Below are 12,649 nucleotides of genomic sequence, written 5' to 3'. Positions count from 1 at the left end.
CCCCCGGTCCGGCGCGTCCCGGCGCGCCCGTCCCGAGCGCGGGCGGCTTCTGGACTAGGCCGACCCGGAAGGCGCTTTGGTCCAGTTCCCCCGAGCAGCCCAAACAGGCCGTGGGCCTTCTTTTTCTCTGACTCTTAATGACGAGTTCTTTCGGCCTCACGTCTCAGTTTAAAGGTCACCACTTCTTTGGAGCTTCTGCTGACGTTCCCCCAGCTACAGTCACCACAAGCAAGCAAACAGAAAGTCCAGCTTTGGTCTCGTTTGGATTCTCTAGCACCGAACTCTTACCTCATCCCTCAGGGCCCAGACTAGGAGACAACAGACATTTGAGTGAAGGAGAATATATGGGGGAGGTGAGTGCACTGAGGAAGACAATGATGGGGGAGTGACTGGCCCTCACCTGACTAAGCCGGTGACGACAGTGGCCACACTAACAAGTAGCTCACATCCACCCACCTCCCCCCCTCAATGTTCATCCTTGTTGGATCTACCGCTTCAGTTGCGAAGGAGATTCTGCATTACTCTGTCTTCTTTGACCCTTCAGCCACCTGAAGAAAACAATGGGATCAGCTGCCCTGCTTCTGATGAGGCATTCATGGCCTGCCCTGCTCTCATAGACAGAGGTTGACGTATGTCTATAAATAGTGCATTATGGACTTCCCTGGTGGCGCAGCAGTTAAGAATCCGCCTGCCAATGCAGGGGACAAGGGTTCGAGCCCTGGTCCGGGAAGATCCCACATGCTGCAGAGCAGCTAAGCCCGTGGGCCACAACTACTGAGCCTGCACTCTAGAACCCGCGAGCCACAACTACTGAGCCCGCGTGTCACAACTACTGAAGCCCACACGCCTAGAGCCCGTGCTCCACAAGAGAAGCCACTGCAATGAGAAGCCCGAGCACTGCAAGGAAGAGGAGCCCCCGCTCACAGCAACTAGAGAAAGCCCGCGCACAGCAACGAAGACCCAATGCGGCCAAAAATAAATAAATAAATAGTGTATTAAAGACACATAATCATTTATAGTCACTTATGGTCACTTACAGTCACTCGTGTCACAAGAGGGCGGCCTGCAGGACTCAGACCAGGGCTTTCCAACGCTTTCACGTCACCCACAACATGAGTGAACCAGCATAGTATTTGTAAGTATGTTGGAATGAGCAGGGTGACTGCAGTGGCCAGAGGGGACTGTTGTGACCCGGTGGGCGGGGGGTCGGGGGTGAGGGCACGGTGAGAGGTGGGAGCGTCATTGGCTTCCCCACGCCTGCCAGGCCTTCTGAGGGTCGATGGGAATTGTTCCCCTCTACGCACACACGCCTTTGCCCACTTGCTACAGCAGGTTGGGGATTCTGGGGAGGTTCAGGCAGGGCTTCATTTTAACCCTCACTTACCTAAGCATTTAGATGGCTCCAACCCTAGCCCTCCTCCGTATACCACCACCCAGTTCAAAATCACCAAACCTAAGCTGGCTTCTCCAAAGACCCACCCAAGATGAGAGGGAAACTCATCCTAGCGGTGACAGCAGACGGGTACTGCTTGATCTGAAGGGCACCTGTAGGATTCTGAGTGGGCCCACACTTGAGCATGGCTTAAAGCTAAAAGAAGCAGCTCTCGGAAGAAACATTATAGATTTTACAAATAAAGAGACCAGACGCTAGAGGGCCACAGTGGAACTTTCTATCCTGCTCAGGATTTCCCAGAGCTACAAAACCAAGCTTCAGATCGACCTTGGTTAGTGGTGGGGATCTCCCCTCTTGGGTGTGCAGTCTCTCCACTCTGTGTGCAAGGAGCTCTCATGGTTAACAAAGCGTTTCCTCATATTAGCCCTGACTCAGTCTCTCGGTAGCTCCCATCTGCTCTGCTCTGGTCTGCCTTCTGTTCTTCTTGGCTATGACCCTAGCACCCCGGGCTAAGAATGCTTCCAGACTTTTGTTGGCTGATCCCTCATCATACTTGCTACTTCTCTCTAGTCCGACGTTTTTAAACTTTGAGGACCCAACAAATAGACTGAATTTTAATCCAATTGGTTTATTTTGCAGGCTTTTCCAATTAGCCTAAGACCACAATAGTGGAACAATACTGTAGTCTAGTAAAATCAGGTTTATTAACCATTGCATCGTGGGAGGTTGCGCACAGAGGAACTGCGTGGCATCTCCCCAAGCAAAGGAAAATATAGAGTTATAGGATTCTGAGATAGGGTGGAGTTTAAGTGAAATTTAAGTGAGCAGTATTTTGGTAGGCTCAAAGCAAGGCTGTGTCAACACACAGAGTCAATGTGCAGCTTAGATGACAAAGTGGACCTGGGGTCCTATTTCCTTGGATACTATGAAGTTTAAATAGAGATGGAATTTTTGTGTCTAGAAACCCCTTATTGCGAGCTCTGCACCTGGGTTGTAAAGGCTGTAAATTGAAGCTGCTTATCTGTGTCAAGGGGCTGAGAATCTCCAGGTAAAGGTGAGATATTTCATTCTTACTGATGTAATTTCCAACAGCAAAAACTCTCTAAGTCTTTAACTTTAGAGAACAAATTTTCTCAGTGAGTCAGAAAGCAGGAGGTGGTTATGACACTTTACAGCTCTGTTTGGGGAGAAATATTGTTTTATGTTAATTTTGCAACTGATTTTATCAGCCTTTTATTCCAGGCTCCTGGATGGCAGACAGATTTTTACAGTCCAAGCTAATTTTACTTTCTCACTTATGATGAAATAAAAATTCATATTTTAAGGCAAGACAAGAAAATTTTAAATGTAAATATTTTCTCTCTCCATCTGGGCTTCCTCGCTCCCCTCTAGTGTGCACTGTGCATCTGCATTATGTGTTAACGAGACCTCTCCGGTGGCAGAAATACCTGCTCAACATAGAGATCAATTTTTCTCCTTCTGGCACCAGCCATGTTGTAACTCCTTAGAAGATATCATTCATTTCTCAGTCCTGTAAGAGGTCACGATGACTCACCACTGGCCTTGTATGGGCAGACATCTTTAATGAACTTTATGTACAATGCCAATATATCATTTCCCTTAAAGATAGGGATTGGTGCAGAACAGACTGGTCAGAGGACCTGGGGAGATCCTGGGCCGCACCTAATGGAAGTTCTTAGCTTAAATACTTACGTATGACCTATTAATGTTACTGGCTATGTTAGTAAATATTCTGCCTCTTTTACAAGATTATTGTTTCTTGCATTACCAAATGTGTGATGAGCCTCAGATAAAGTTAATGATGATTATGCGACTTGAAATGATTGGCCAAATATACAGTTCTGTAAGATCAATGATTGTAATAGTGTAACTGTAGATATGGGAAGAAGCAACAAGAGGGGACCATGTCCTGGACCATAACAGACTAATAAAACAGGTGGTACAGAAGCTTTCGCCTATGTTAACAGGGCCTAGTTTAGTGACAACACACTGAGTGGCCTACCAAGGAAATCCTTGCCTAACCTGAGAATGCACATTCCTAGCACCTTGGGACAAACTGGTCATGAAATGCCTCCCAGACCTTGGCTGAAATTAAGACTGTAAGGGAAGGGATTGGAAAACAAAGAATGTTGCCCACCATCCAGTTCTACAAGAATCATTTCATTAGCCACTGCAGTCCCTGACCTACAATACACCCTAAAAGGAATTAAGGGTGAAGATAGGATAAGGCACTCTGTGCTCTGGGAAAACTGACAGAACTGGCCTTCAGAGAGTTAGATATGTTCAGAAGAAAAAATTTTATGAACCTGGATTCTTACATCTTCCCATACTTAGAAAAACATTAAAAAAAAAAAAACCCATTAACTAAGATATCTGTTCCTCGTGACTAGCAACAAACTTCTGCCAAGCTGTGTGCTTGACTGCACACACCGGCTTCCCCAGAATCACATATATACTGACCTCCCCTCTTCACTCTTTGGAACAGTTCTCAGAGCTCTCTGAGAGACTGTCTCCTGGGTTATAATCCTCAGTTTGACTTGAATGAGATTTTCCATTTCTTTCTTAGACTGTTGATTAGTTTCTTCATTGACACTTATAATGCACTGTCAATATTATAAATCCAGTGTTAATATTATTTTACTTACTAAAAAACATTAGTCTGAGAAGGGGTTTAACCAGGCTGCCAAAGAGATCCATGGAACATGAAGAAAGGTTAAGAGCCCTTGCCCTAGGGCTGGGGCTGTACTAATTTTAATGCAAGAGGTTAATAGTATCTTGATGTTAATCAATTCATTAACAGCCCCCCTCCCCCAAAAGCTATGAAACTTGGGTACACGTACCTGTTTTACAGGTGCTTAACTGGCTTAAACAAATACAATCAACTATATAGCAATATATAGGCCCTATTTTCAGATTTTTATTGGCATTTCACTTACCTACAGCATAACTTATTTTAGGTCAAAGATAAGTTAACAGTATAATTTAGTGTGAATTTAATAAAGTTACACATTATATCCACATGAAGGAATTAGTGTCACATACTTAATATGTGATACTTTAAAACAAACGACTGTGGAGCTATAATTAACCCTCTACCCTAATCCTAAATCAAGTAATTCTGGATTTATACTCTTTTACTTGTTACATTAAATCTTTTAAACAATTCTTTACAATCTTCTAGTTATTTATTGCATATATTTTTACTTTTGTTGTGAACAGTTTACTAATATTGTCAAGAAAGCCAGCTTCAGAACAAAAATATCTCTTTGCTTTCATGTATATCAAGCAAAAGGAAGCAGTGCCTACCATTCAGTGAGCAGAAATACATGATTATTAAGGTTTTTTGTTTTTTTTCTTTTTCTTTGTAATTTTTTTTTTTTTGGCAGTACGCGGGCCTCTCACTGTTGTGGTCTCTCCCGTTGCGGAGCACAGGCTCCGGACGCGCAGGCTCAGCGGCCATGGCTCACGGGCCCAGCCGCCGCGGCATGTGGGATCTTCCCGGACCAGGGCACGAACCCGTGTCCCCTGCATCGGCAGGCGGACTCTCAACCACTGCGCCACCAGGGAAGCCCGTTGTTAAGGTTTTGACACACTTGACATTTACTATGTTTAATCCTCCCAACAGCACTGTGAAAAAGGTGCTACTTCCCTCTTGCAGATTGCGGAAGTGTTGACACAGAGATATTAGTAACTTTCGCAACATCACTCAAGGTAGATCCCCAACAGGCAGACATGGAACTTGCTCCGGCCACCAGGTTATCCTGCTTCTCGAGTTGACTAATATCTTCTCCTCCTTCTTCTCCTGTTCCTCCGTATCCTCAGTGATGTGGGCGGATGCCTATGCGTTTTCATAGGCAGCTGCTCTTTCCCCTGCCTGATGTCGGTACCATGTACACTTCTTCTTTCTAAATTTAGGCATCACTGACAGTCTTAGGCTATGAAAATGTCCTTCTGGGTCAAGAGTTAGAATCAGCCTCATGGGTTTGCAATCTTCCATCTATGACTTATGACCAGCATCTATCTCCAGGCCAAGAAAGGTAGGTTTCTTCTTGAAAGTAGATGTAGTCCTTTATTTATAACACCGCACATAACAAGGGCTTAGTAAATTTTTGTTGGAGGAAGATAGGGTTAGTAATTTAAAGATCTAACAGGGGAAGTAGAGATGTAATTGATGGAGATTGTAGATTTCACCCTTTAATAATACAAGACTAAATTTCTTTCAGATATCTGGTCAATATATGAGGTCATACAAAAGAAACTCGGGGGGCATACTAGCTAAACAAGGTAAACACATTCTTCGCTGTTTCTTTCCTGTGATCGTAGAAGAAAACTAGGTTACAGATATGGTTACTGGACTTTCTAAATGCTTGCTACATTTGTGAAACGCAAAATATCACGAGGAACACTGCATCCTAGCCAAGACTGCCTCCTTTCACCGCTCTCAGTTACAGTCCACACTGTATCTGGTCATCAACCTTTCCATTTTAAGTGACCTAAGAAATTATTTGTCCTTCAGCTCTGATGCAGATGAAAGGATGCAGTCGCACTTCTTGTTCAGTTTTTTTCTGTCAAAAACACCACTTCAACTTCTGCCTTTGGAGCTGAGCAGTTAAAAAATCTATTGAACACGATGAAAAAAATTGTTTCAATTGAAATATAGTTGATTTACAATATTGTATTAGTTTCAGGTGTAGAGCAAAGTGATTCAGTTATACATATATATATATATATATGTATTTCAGATTATTTTCCACTATAGGTTATTACAAGATGTTGCATATAGTTCCCTGTGCTATGCAGTAAAACCTTGTTGCTTATCTATTTTATGTATAGTACTTTGTGTCTGTTAAACCCATACTCGTAATTTATCCCTCTCCCCCGTTTTCCACTTTGGTAACCGTAAGTTTGTTTTCTATGCCTGTGAGTCTATTTCTGTTTTGTATATAGATTCATTTGTATTATTGAAATTTTTTTAATTAAACAATTATCGTATATAAATATTGATGTTCTCTTTTGGAATAAATTGCATGGAAGTTACTTTAGTCCAGGTAAAGGTAGATTACGTATTTTTTTCCCTCTTAAATTTAATTTTGAAATGAAACATTCTGGTTAATAAAATCTGGGTTACGGCTGCCTGGCACACCTTTTCTTCCTTGCCAGCACAAAGGACAATAGCTGCAGCTTCCCCTAGTCCGGATGTGCAGTTTCATCAGGCGCGCTCTCTCTCCCGCCTGACTGGTGACCCCTGGCCAACACCCTCTCCATCAGGCTGTGCGCGAGGCCAATCCGCCGCCAGGCAGCGATCGAGTGCAGCCAGCTGCAGTCCCATCACGCAGCAAGGCCCAGCTGTCTCACCTTCATCCTGGCGGATGTGGCGTTTCTATGGCAGCCCTGGCAGCCCGTTTCTATGGCAACCCATCAAACTTTGGCGAGGCTGGTGCACCTGAGACACCAGGGCAAGGTCAGGACAGCCCGAGGGCAGGAGGAGGGCGCGCTTTCCCTCTGAGGAGTTGCGGGGCAGACGCATCCGAGGACTTTTTCCTTTCGTGCGGTTTACGTCTTTCTAATTTTGAACTGTATTCAACTCTCCCCCTTTGTCCCCTCCACTCGGTCGCCAGCTACTGAACTGCGCTTTAGACAAAGAAAAGCGGGCCCCCTGGGAATGTTAACCATCCTAGTGTGAAGGCAGGGCTTCGGCCTAAGAGGCCTATCGTTCATCTGCAGCAGCCTGACAGGCACCTCCACGTGGTTGCCCATGGCCAACAGCGTGTTTCTGGTTTGGTTTGGGTTTTCTTGCAGTAAAAAATACATAACAAATTTTATCATCTTAAGCTTTTTTTTTTTTTTTTGGCAGTATGCGGGCCTCTCACTGTTGTGGCCTCTCCCGTTGCGGGGCACAGGCTCCGGACGCGCAGGCTCAGCGGCCATGGCTCACGGGCCCAGCCGCTCCGCAGCATGTGGGATCTTCCCGGACCGGGGCAAGAACCCGTGTCCCCTGCATCGGCAGGTGGACTCTCAACCTCTGCGCCACCAGGGAAGCCCCATCTTAAGCATTTTTAAGTGTGCAATTCAGTGCCATTAAGTACATCCACAATGCTGTACCACCATACCACTATCCATTTCCAGAACATTTTCATCATGGCAAACTGAAACTCTGTACCCGTTTTTGATATTGTGTTTTTTTATAAATATACATATGGTCATCCTCCGGTTTCTGGCTCAAAGCACCTAAAACCCAAGGAAATTCCTAAGTGAAGTGAACTTTAAAGTTGTCTTTTGTTATGTTTATAAGGTGACTTTTGGATGCACCTAAGGGGACTGGTTGCCAGGGGAACGAACCAGATGATTAGAGGATTGGAACTTCCTGTCCCACATCCCCTGATGTCCACGTTAGAGGAGAAGGGCTGGAAGTTGACTCAATTGTCAACGACCAGTGATTTAATCAATCATGCCTATAAATGACGCCTCCTTAAATACCCAGAAGGACAGAGTTGGGAGAGCTTCTGGGTTGGTGAACACGTGGTAATTTGGGAAGACTGGAAGGTTCAGAGAGTACTTGGAAAGTCTACACCCTTTCCCATACCTTGCCCTACGCTTCTCTTCTGTCTGGCTGTTCCTGAGTTATATCTTTTTATAATAAACTGGTCATCTAGGAAGTAAAATGTTTCTCCGAGTTCTGTGAGCTGCTCTAGCACATTAATCAAATCCGGGGGGGGGGGTGCGGTCATTGGAGTCTCTGATCTATAGCTGGTTGGTCAGAAGCACAGGTGACAACCTGGACTTGAGACTAGTGTCTGAAGTTGGGGCAGTGTTGTAGGGTGAGTCCTTACCCTGTGGGATCTGAAGCTATCTCCAGGTAGATAGTGTCAGAATTGAGTTGAATTGTAGGACACCCAGCAGGTGTTATGAAAATTGCTTGTCAGTTCAGGTGGAGAAAACCTGGACAGGCTGGAGTTGGGTGTGGAATCTTACCATTGAACAATAATTCCCCATTACCCCCTCTCCCAGCCTCTGCTAACCTCTACTCTACTTTCTGTCTCCATGGATTTGACTACTCTAGGTACCTCATGTAAATGGAATCATACAATATTTGTCCTTTTGTGGCTGGCTTATTTCACTTAGCATAATGTCTTCAAGGCTCATCCAGGTTGTAGTGTGTATCAGAATTTCATTCCTTTTTAATGATGAATAATATTCCACTGTATGCATATATCACATTAATTGATCTGTTCACCTGTCCAAGACATTTGGGTTGTTTTTATCTTTTGGCTATAGTGAATAATGCTGCTATGAACATTGGTGTACAAGTATCTGCTGAGTACCTTCTTTTAATTCTTTTGGGTACATACCTATATGTGGAATCATTGGATCATACGGTAATCCTATGTTTAACTTTTTGAGGAACCACCATACTGATTTCCACAGTGGCTACACCATTCTTTTAAATAATAGTTTAAGATATGCTACCCGTTCATTTTTTTGACTGCAAGACTTGAAGTTTGAAGTCAGAGAACATGTCTATTCATGAGGAACTCACTGAGTTTCCCCAGGAGGAAAAATGACTTGCTTAAAGTCATTACTAGGTAGTGACAAAGCTCCTCCTTTTAGAAAACAGGTCTCCTGCTTCTAAAACTTAGGAAAAGAAACCATTTAAACCTAGCACCTATTTACCTTGAAGGGTATTAAAATTTATGTGGCTGTTATTCATTCATTTGTTCAACAGGGTGTTATTGACTTCCTAGAGGGTGGAGGGCAACGTCCTACCAGCTCTGGGTTGTTGCTGTTGTTTAATGAAGCCAGGTGTCTGTCCTTGAGGTGAAGTTCCTCAGAAGTAGAGGGACTTGTTTACTCGTTTTTTATTGAAGTATAGTTGATTTACAGTGTTGTGTTAATTATTGCTGTACAGCAAAGTGATTCTGTTATACATATATATACATTCTTTTTAAAAAATATTCTTTTCCAATATGGTTTATCATAGGATATTTCATACAGTTCTCTGTGCTATACAGTAGAACCTTGTTGTCTATCCATCCTATATATAAAAGCTCACATCTGCTAACACCAAACCCCCACTCCATCCCTTCCCCAAGCCTCCCCCCTTGGCAACCACCAGTCTGTTTTCTATGTCCATGATTCTGTTTCTGCTTCATAGACAGGTTCATTTGTGTCATTTTAGATTCCACATATAAGTGATATCATATGGAATTTGTCTTTTTCTTTATGACTTCACTTAGTATGATAATCTCTAGTTGCACCCATGTTGCCACAAATGGCATTATTTTGTTCTTTTTTGTAGCTGAGTAGTATTCCATTGCATGTGTGTACCACATCTTCTTTATCCATTCAACTATTGATGGACATTTAGGTTGTTTCCATGGTTTGGCTATTGTGAATAGTGCTGCTATAAACATAGGGGTGCATATACCTTTTTGAATTATAGATTTGTGCAGATATATGACCAGGAGTGGGTTGCTGGGTTGCTGGATCATATGGTAATTCTATTTTTAGTTTTCTGAGGAAGCTTCATACTGATTTCCACAGTAGCTGTACCAACTTACATTCTCACCACCAGTGTAGGAGGGTTCCTTTTCTCTACACCCTCTCTAGCATGTTGTTTGTAGGCATTTTTTTTCTAACATCTTTATTGGAGTATAATTGCTTTACAATGGTGTGTTAGTTTCTGCTGTATAACAAAGTGAATCAGCTATGTGTATACATATATCCCCATATCCCCTCCCTTTTGTGTCTCCCTCCCACCCTCCTTATCCCACCCCTCTAGGTGGACACAAAGCACAGAGTTGATCTCCCTGTGCTATGTGGCTGCTTCCCAGTAGCTGTCTTTTTTATATTTGGTAGTGTATGTATGTCCATGCCATTCTCTCACTTCATCCCGGCTTCCCCTTCCCCTTCCCCATGTCCTCAAGTCCATTTTCTACGTCTGCGTCTTTATTCCTGTCCTGCCCCTATGTTCTTCAGAACCTTTTTTTTTTTTTTTTTAGATTCCATATATATGTGTTAGTACACGGTATTTGTTTTTCTCTTTCTGACTTACTTCACTCTGTATGACAGTCTCTAGTTCCATCCACCTCAGTACAAATAACTCAGCTTCGTTTCTTTTTATGGCTGAGTATATTCCATTGTATATATGTGCCACATCTTCTTTATCCATTCATCTGTCAATGGACACTTAGGTTGCTTCCATGTCCTGGCTATTGTAAATAGAGCTGCAATGAACATTGTGGTACATGACTCTTTTTGAATTATGGTTTTCTCAGGGTATATGCCCAGTAGTGGGATTGCTGGGTCATATGGCAGTTCTATTTTTAGTTTTTTAAGGAACCTCCATACTGTTCTCCATAGTGGCTGTATCAATTTACATTCCCACCAAGAGTTCAAGAGGGTTCCCTCTTCTCTACACCATCTCCAGCATTTATTGTTTATAGATTTTAGATGATGGCCATTCTGACTGGTGTGAGGTGATACCTCATTGTAGTTTTGATTTGCATTTATCTAGTAATTAGTGATGTTGAGCATCCTTTCATGTGTTTGTTGGCAATCTGTGTATCTTCTTTGGAGAAATGTCTATTTAGGTCTTCTGCCCGTTTTGGATTAGGCTGTTTGTTTTTTTGATATTGAGCTGCATGCGCTGCTTGTATATATTGGAGATTAATCCTTTGTCAGTTGCTTCATTTGCAAATATTTTCTCCCATCCTGAAGTTGTTTTTTCATCTTATTTATGGTTTCCTTTGCTGTGCAAAAGCTTCTAAGTTGCATTAGGTCCCATTTGTTGCTTTTTGTTTTTATTTCTATTTCTCTAGGAGGTGGGTCAAAAAGGATCTTGCTGTGATTTATGTCATAGAGTGTTCTGCCTATATTTTCCTCTAAGAGTTTTATGGTGTCTGGTCTTACATTTAGGTCTTTAATCCATTTCGAGTTTATTTTTGTGTATGGAGTTAGGGAGTGTTCTAATTTCATTCTTTTACATGTAGCTCTCCAGTTTTCCCAGCACCACTTATTGAAGAGACTGTCTTTTCTCCATTGTATATTCTTGCCTCCTTTATCAAAAATACGGTGACCATATGTGTGTGGGTTTATCTCTGGGCTTTCTATCCTGTTCCATTGATGTATATTTCTGTTTTTGTCCAGTACCATACTGTCTTGATTACTGTAGCTTTGTAGTAGAGTCTGAAGTCAGGGAGCCTGATTCCGCCAGCTCCGTTTTTTTTTCTCACAATTGCTTTGGCTATTTGGGTTCTTTTGTGTTTCCATACACATTGTGAATTTTTTTGTTCTAGTTCTGTGAAAATGCCATTGGTAGTTTGATAGGGATTGCATTGAATCTGTGGATTGCTTTGGGTAGTATAGTCATTTTCACAATGTTGATTCTTCCAATCCAAGAACATGGTATATCTCTCTATCTGTTTGTATCATGTTTAATTTCTTTCATCAGTGTCTTATAGTTTTCTGCATACAGGTCTTTTGTCTCCTTTGGTAGGTTTAATCCTACGTATTTTATTTTTTGTTGTTGCAGAGGTAAATGGGAGTGTTTCCTTAATTTCTCTTTCAGATTTTTCATCATTAGTGTATAGGAATGCAAGAGATTTGTGTGCATTAACTTTGTATCCTGCTACTTTACCAAATTCATAGCTCTAGTAGTTTCCTGGTAGCATCTTTGGAATTCTCTATGTATAGTATCATGTCGTCTGGAAACAGTGACAGTTTTACTTCTTCTTTTCCGATTTGGATTCCTTTTATTTCTTTTTCTTCTCTGATTGCTGTGGCTAAAACTTCCAAAACTCTGTTGAATAATAGTGGTGAGAGTGGGCAACCTTGTCTTGTTCCTGATCTTAGAGGAAATGTTTCAGTTTTTCACCATTGAGAATGATGTTGGCTGTGGGTTTGTCATATATGGCCTTTATTATGTTGAGGTAAGTTCCCTCTATTTCTACTTTCTGGAGAGTTTTTATCATAAATGGGTGTTGAATTTTGTCAAAAGCTTTTTCTGCATCTATTGAGATTATCATATGGTAATCTCTCATGATCTTTTGTATTTCTCCAGTGTCAGTTGTTACTTCTACTTTTTCATATCTAATTCTACTGATTTGAGTCTTCTCCCTTTTCTTCTTGATGAGTCTGGCTAGTGGTTTACCAATTCTGTTTATCTTCTCAAAGAACCAGCTTTTAGTTTTATTGATTTTAGCTCTCATTTCCTTCCTTTCTTTTTCATTTATTTCT

The sequence above is a fragment of the Globicephala melas genome, chromosome 18, assembly GCF_963455315.2.
Source record: "Globicephala melas chromosome 18, mGloMel1.2, whole genome shotgun sequence".
NCBI classification, from domain to species: domain Eukaryota; kingdom Metazoa; phylum Chordata; class Mammalia; order Artiodactyla; family Delphinidae; genus Globicephala; species Globicephala melas.
Note: the sequence above shows the minus strand (reverse complement) of the source record.